The sequence below is a fragment of the Malus sylvestris genome, chromosome 10 (genome assembly GCF_916048215.2).
Source record: "Malus sylvestris chromosome 10, drMalSylv7.2, whole genome shotgun sequence".
Classification (NCBI taxonomy): Eukaryota; Viridiplantae; Streptophyta; class Magnoliopsida; order Rosales; family Rosaceae; genus Malus; species Malus sylvestris.
In genome coordinates this window covers 7,642,872-7,650,034 of record NC_062269.1, presented here as the reverse complement: position 1 = coordinate 7,650,034, position 7,163 = coordinate 7,642,872, and positions in this window count along the sequence as shown.

The following is a 7,163-nucleotide window of genomic DNA, read 5'->3' as shown; positions in this document are numbered from 1 at the left end:
ATTGGGAGGAATGGCAAGTCATAAAAAGTCATCCATTTCAGTTACTGATAAATAGTTTTTTTTATAACTAAATGTAGTTAGTTATATTAATTGTTGTGATTAGTTAAGGTTGTTAAGGGTGTGAATGTAAATAGCCAAAGGCTATATATACTGTCACAATGTAATGAGTTATTCATTCAATACAAAAGAAAGCTTACAGAGAAAGATTTTAGTTTCTATATAGTTTGTTTACAATACAAGTATCTCTTATCTACTACTGTCCAGGCCAACCGTGGTTCGTGAAGAATTACATGATTTGGTAACATTGGCTATAGGAAGTACTTGTGAAAATTTTTGTGAGGAGTAAAAACTATATTTTTGAATGATGTACATAAAAGTTGCAGTAATTTTTTAGTAAATGATCATAGCATTTTTGTAAGGGAAATACTATTTGCTATTGAAAATAAGAGCTCAATTTTATAATATTTAGAATTGTGATGTACCATGTTTTTGTTGAAAATCTCAGTTCAGGATTTACAACTTATAATTACGCGGTTTCATTCGTATTATACCAAAGAGTTTAAGAGCTCACTGCTTTAGCTAGCGAACTTAGCTAAGCCTTACTATATGGCGGTTATTACTTAGCATAGCAGAGATTGTATGGATACAAAGTATTTAATCAATAGCGGAGCATATAAAGTCGTAGGCTAACAAATCTCTCCTTTTATGTTCGATCTATCATGGTTGAGGTGTCACGCCCGAATCCTGATATACACCTAGAATTGACAAGTGATACACAGACATTGGAACAAATACATAAGTGTTCACTAAAACCCAAACATAAGATATATAAGATAACCAGGAGAATAAAAAATAGTAATACATCATAGTTCTCATTAGGAATATCCTAGGCCTTTGAAGAAACTTGAAATTTCTTAGCATGAACAGTGTCTGGTAACCAGAAGCCCATAGTTTAAAATTTCTTAATGAGAAAATTAAGCAACAATGGAAATTTCAGTTGACTTCTAAAAATGAGAGAAGGCTTTGAGATTTTCTTCTGAGCCAGACCATAAAATATATAGATAAATGGGTATATTGCATAAACCATCTATTATTTGAAACGACTAATTGGTAGAGGCACCATGATGGTACCATGAGAGAGATTAGCTCATGGAAAATCACATGAACTTGTCTCCAAGTTATAACCACGGATGCCATCAGATCAAATTAAAATTTGCATAATTAAATCCCGTTTGGGTTAATATTTGAACATTGGGCTACAAATGTGTGGGAGCCCAAAGATGTGTGCGGCAGAGACGACTACCCCGACTACCCCTTTTAAGCCTTTAATAGTGAAGGGGTTAGTCCAGCTAGCCAAGGACCATAAAGTGGTCATGAATGATGGTGGATTTGTCCCCATGAAGCCCCCCAAATACCAGAGTTATTATTTTGACTTGACCAAGACCACAGAGATCTATGAGGAGTTGATTCCGGTGAGAGTGATTATGCTCGACAGCACCAAAAAGCTGCCCAAGCACGAAGAACTGAGAGGAAAGAAGTATTGCAAGCTGCATTACACTTTCAATCACTCCATAACCAACTGTGTCCAGTTCAGGGATTGGATACAAGACTTTATAATGAAAGTAAAGTTGTAGCTAGAGAAACTACAGGCCAATATGATGATTGACACTGACCCTTTTCCCAGAAGCCCCAATAAACATGATCAACTTAACGTGGGCTGAAAATGGGAAAGGAAAAGCTACCTGGAGGTGAAAGCAGAACGGAGGCAAGCTGATAAGCCGACTGAATGAGCTATCAAGTTGCCGGAGAGGCCCAAAGCAACCATAATCAAAGGAGTGGTGTTTTGTAACAAGTGCCAATGTGAGTGTGAGTTGGAAGTCCCAGCATCATGAGCCATTATAAATCAGGAGCTGATCAGAAGAAGAAAGAAGAGCAAGAAGCCCACAAAAATGTCATGTGGGTAGCTGAGAAAGAGACCTCTAAGAATGTTTTCTAAAGGTTGGAAGGGGACTCTCAACCAAAGGACTTGTTAGAAGTGTTCAGAAATTACGAAGCTTCTGAATAAGTGGAGGATAGAGAAGCCAAAGTGCCAAGATGGGTGGATGTGAGGCCACCCTAACTAAGCTATGCCAGTGGAGATGTCAGAAGAAGGGAAATGATAGTGAATCCAGTCACGAAGAAGAATCCTGCTTGACTCGGGCGAAAATGGTATGTGGTTGGAAAGGACAGGAAACCCGTAAAAGAAATAGAAGCTTCTATGATTATGAGAGTTCAGAGGCAACACAATGCCCACATGAACTCATTGGAAGTCCCCACCACCTTAAAAACCTCTGAGAATGTAAAGTTTGAGAAGGTACCTGATGGGGGAAGAAATCAACTCCATTGGAGAACCAAAAGGTGGTGGAGAAAACTAATAGCAAGACCGAAAGGGAAAGAGACCATGTGTCGCAGAACCCTCGTCCTTGGAAATACAGAATCTTGAGAAGAGCTCAAGAGGATATGGTGACGATGCCAAAGCCAAGATGAAGCCCATAACCAATAAGCTTTGCAACTATCTCACTGGAGAGGGGGTTGCTCGCACCATTGTTGGTTGATACTCTTTATGAAGTCCCATGACAAGTGTCAAACTGTGGCATAACTCAATAGGAAACGTTGCCTGAATTAATGCTTCCTGCAAAAACACAGTCTTGGTTGGATGAGTTCATGGGCCATATTGGGTTTAAAAAGGACTTATCTAGACCTAGCAACGTCTACGTAAACATGACATATGTTTTATCTGCCATGTTTTGTGCTGAGCCTAATCAACCTGGCACAATTGAGGGTGATTACTTAGCAACAGAACCTATGATGACATATATTAGTGTTGAAGAAATAGGAAAAGAGGAGTAGGGCAGAGCAAGTTTGCCCAAGCTTACAAAGAAAGAACCTGATAGAGTGTACATTGACATAATGGTCTTCAGTTGCTCAAGTTTGACCTTAGCCAACCATTTCAAGCCCATTTATGTAACTGCTCATCTGAAAGGAGTACCCCTCAAGAGGGTTTTGATTGATGGAGGAGCCACGATCAATGTGTTGCCTTTCAAGCAGATGAAAAGGGTATGTAGAAGTAAGTAGTATCTCATCCCCATGGACTTAATAGTTTCCAGTTTTTCGGGAACCATCATTAAAACTCATGGGATATTACCCTTGGAGGTTGACTTGGGTTCCAAGCAGATCATGCTAACCTTCTTAGTTATGGATAGTATTTCCACATATGGAGCTTTACTAGGCCGATATTGGATTCATCAGAGTCTTTCAGTGCTTTCCACCCTACATCAACAAGTGGCAGTTTACCACGAGGAATGAACAATGGGACTAGGATTTTGGGAGATGGTGGAGGCCGAGTCACGACCATTCCTTCCCATTGTCAATGTGGCAGAAGCCAACTTTTATAATCCTAGCATTGGGATTCTCCAAAGCTTAGGAGCTGATGAGAGTGGTAGCCCGACTAAGGTGACAGCCCAAAAGCTTTTGGAGCAAAGATTGTTCCTCACCTGAGAAGAATGGGATAAACCCCATATTTTCCCAACTCCCCAAAACTAGTAATGTCGGAACAAAGAAAAAATGACCAAGTAATTGCAGTTAGGTCCTTAATCAAAATACTGTTAGTGTATGGAAGAGAAAGCTTGACTGAGGAACAAGAGGAAGCAACCTTAAGTATCCAGAACAGTGGTGAAGAAGAGTTGGAAGCGGCCATACAAATGTCTAAATGTATATATGACTTGGATGAACTAAAAGACTTACCCGAGAATCCAGAGTTAGTTGAGTTTTTATGTGCAAAACTTAACAAGCCACCACTAGAGGTGCAAGACCCCTTAGAGACTATTGATTTGGGGTCTAAGGAAGATCTAAGGCCTATACAGATTAGTAGCTTGTTGGAAGTGGAAGATCGGGCAAGAATTGTTAGCCTTTTGCACGAGTTCAAAGATTGTTTTGCTTGCCATTACACTGAGATGCAAGGTTTAGATCCAACCTTAGTAGAACACATGATACCTATTAAGGAGGGATATAAAGCTGTAAAGAAAGCACCACGAATGATGTCGAAAGAGATCGAAGAGAAAGTTAAAGAAGAAACCGAAAGGCTGGTAAATGCTGGATTTATTAAGCCTGCCAAATATGTCGAGTGGTTGGCCAACATTGTACCTGTATTAAAGGCTTTAACTAATGCAGTTCAATGTTATATTGACTATAGAAACATTAATGGAGCCACGCTTAAAGATGAATATCCCATGCCCATGGCTGACTTGTCCATAGATGCAGTTGCCAAACACAAAGTCCTATCTTTCATGGATGGGAATACCGATTATAATCAGATAAAAATGGCTAAAGAAGATATACACAAAACAACTTTTAGGTGCCCAGGTCATGTGGGAGCATATGAATACTTAGTCATGCCATTCGGGATCAAAAATACTGGTGCAACCTATCAAAGAGCGATGAATGCCATTTTTCATGACTTAATTGGTCGTAGCGTGGAGGTATACATTGATGACATCGTGGTGAAGTCTAAAACTGAAGAACAACACTTGATAGACCTCAGATAAGCTTTAACAAGAATGAGGATCCATAGGTTAAAAATGAATCCAAAGAAATGTGCATCCGGGGTAAGGTTGGGCAACTTTTTGGGATTCCTTGTTCATCAAAGGGGTGTAAAGTTTGACAAGAACAAAGCTCGGGCAATCATGGAATCACCTTCTCCCACCAATAAAGTACAATTGCAAAGGGTGTTGGGAAAGATCAACTTTTTAAGGAGATTCATCGCTAACTTAGCAGGCAAGATTCAGTCGCTAACTCCTTTGCTCAGGTTGAAAGACAAAGAAGAATTCGAGTGGGGCTTGCCATACCAAGAATCCTTTGATAGAATAAATGTGAGTTCAAAATCAGTTTGGGTTGCACAGTGAAGAATATATTCAGGCTATGTGTCAAAAAGTTGAAGATCTAGATGTAGCCGGAATAGAAGCTCTAAATAAAATTTAAGAGGGGAAGAGGGCTGTTGCCCGAGCATACAATAAGAAGGTGAAGTTGAAGAACTTCGAGAAAAGAGAGTTAATATGGAAGGTAATTCTGCCTTTGGGAGCTCAGATTAGAAGCTTTGGGAAGTGGAGCCCGACATGGGAAGGTCTTTTCATTATTAGCCAAGTATTGAACAAATAAGGATATTACTTGGTAGATTTGGAAGGAAGCTTACAGAGGAATCCAATCAATGCTAAGTTTTTAAAGAAATATCACCCAACCTTATGGGATGTTAGAGATTGTTACATTGAATAAGCCATTACAAGGGATCCAATAGTCAGTTTATATGCTCATCATAGTTAAGCTTGAAGGAGAAAATACAAGTTAAAGAGGATTGAAGAAGTCATTTTCATTTCATTAATGTTGAAGTTACAGATAAATAGTTTTACATCCTTGGCTAAGGTAGCTATCCTGAAAAGGCTAACTGAGCTTTAGCATCTTCAACTTTAAACGTATACTTTCTTGACTTCTTCAATCTTCTGGTAAGCCTGTTTCATACAGACGTGACTCCTCCAATCTCTCAATCATCGAAGACACCTTTGTAATCCTTGCCTCCATAGCAGAGCCTTCTTCCACAAGTCCTACCAAAGTCTTTAACATTGTCATGGTAGTTGATCCCAAAGCATACACTTATGATGATGAAGTGATTAAAAAAGAAAAAGCTATGAGGATGTCTAGGCTTGTGGATACCAATGCAAGGAAAGATAGCTTTATATTCATACGAGGAATCTATCGGTAAGATTAAAGCTGTCCGGCTACTCCCCAAAACCATAGAAGTCCTGAAACAGAAGTTGGACGCAGTGCACCTTTCTAAGGAGGTTGCAGAAGCCAATAACTGAGAAGTCCTTGCAGGCCCTAAGGAGTGCACTCTTCTCTCCTCAAATAAAAGTTCAGTGTGTAGGCCTGCCTGAGGGTGATGAAGGCTGTTGAGAAGATGGCGCATTGTGGAAATCCCCTCACCAATCTCATAAGGAGATTGAATTCAAGCAACTTTGGGTGCCATTGAAGACTTTGAGAGGAAGATAGGAGGAAAAGTTGGAATTAAGGGGGGACGGATTGAAGAACTGAGAAGGCAAGAGCGTACTGGAATTTCTGAGAATTCGAAGGCTTGATATAGTTAAGGTGCTTTGTTGAAGGGGTTAAGTAAGGATTTTATAATAAGTGGTTACTTAATGGTGGAGTTTGTGGGTTAGTGCAAAGGTCTTGTTAACTAACGGTTGCTTTAAATAGTGCGAGTCCCAAGTGAAGGTGTGCAACAGTTGTTAATGTGCGACGACTATTTAATCATTATTAGCACCTGGGATTGAAGCCTCAACAATGATTAAACGGGGCACTGTTTGGGTTAATATTTGAACATTGGGCTGCAAATGTATGGAAGCCCAGAGATACCAATTACATGAAGACTTGCCCGAGGCCCAAGCATCAAGCCCAGAGACAAATTGGTGCATTCCCATTAATGCATAGGCCATGTGCCTATGATTTAAATATCAAGTGATAGGGACTAACTCATAATCAGCCAAAAAGCACTTTTCAGTGGCAACACAAGTAAAAAACTGTTGACTCACTACCCTTCAAGTGCTTTCAGGCAAGAGTGAAATCACTGCAGTCAGGCTAATCTGCCTATAAAAGGAGGAAGAAGCCCTAGAGACAAGGACACTCAACCAATCAAACAAACAAAACCAATCAAACAAACAAACATACAAACTCTGCTCTCAAGCCAAATTTGCATCTAAAAGCTGTAATCAGCCCAGATCTCGATCATTTTCAGGATATCTCCCTCACAAAAACTATCTTTTGTCTAGTTTAAAGCTCTGCTATTACCCCTAGTGGTGTAGTGTCGATTCCCTTGGGTAAACTGGTTTACCATCCATCCCTTTTTAGCATAAAAACCTCTGTAAACTCAAAGAGGAGTGATTGTAAGAAGATTCAACCTTACCCGACAAGGTGAAATCTTGCTTAAAGTTCTTTGTGTGTTTTCTAAGATAATAGATCTACTACTTAATGTATTCTCCAACATGTATTCAAGTCATATCCATCTGTTTTCATACTTTAAGAGTCTCATTTGCATTTGGATCTGGTCATCTTAATGGATATGCTTTCATTTAAAACCA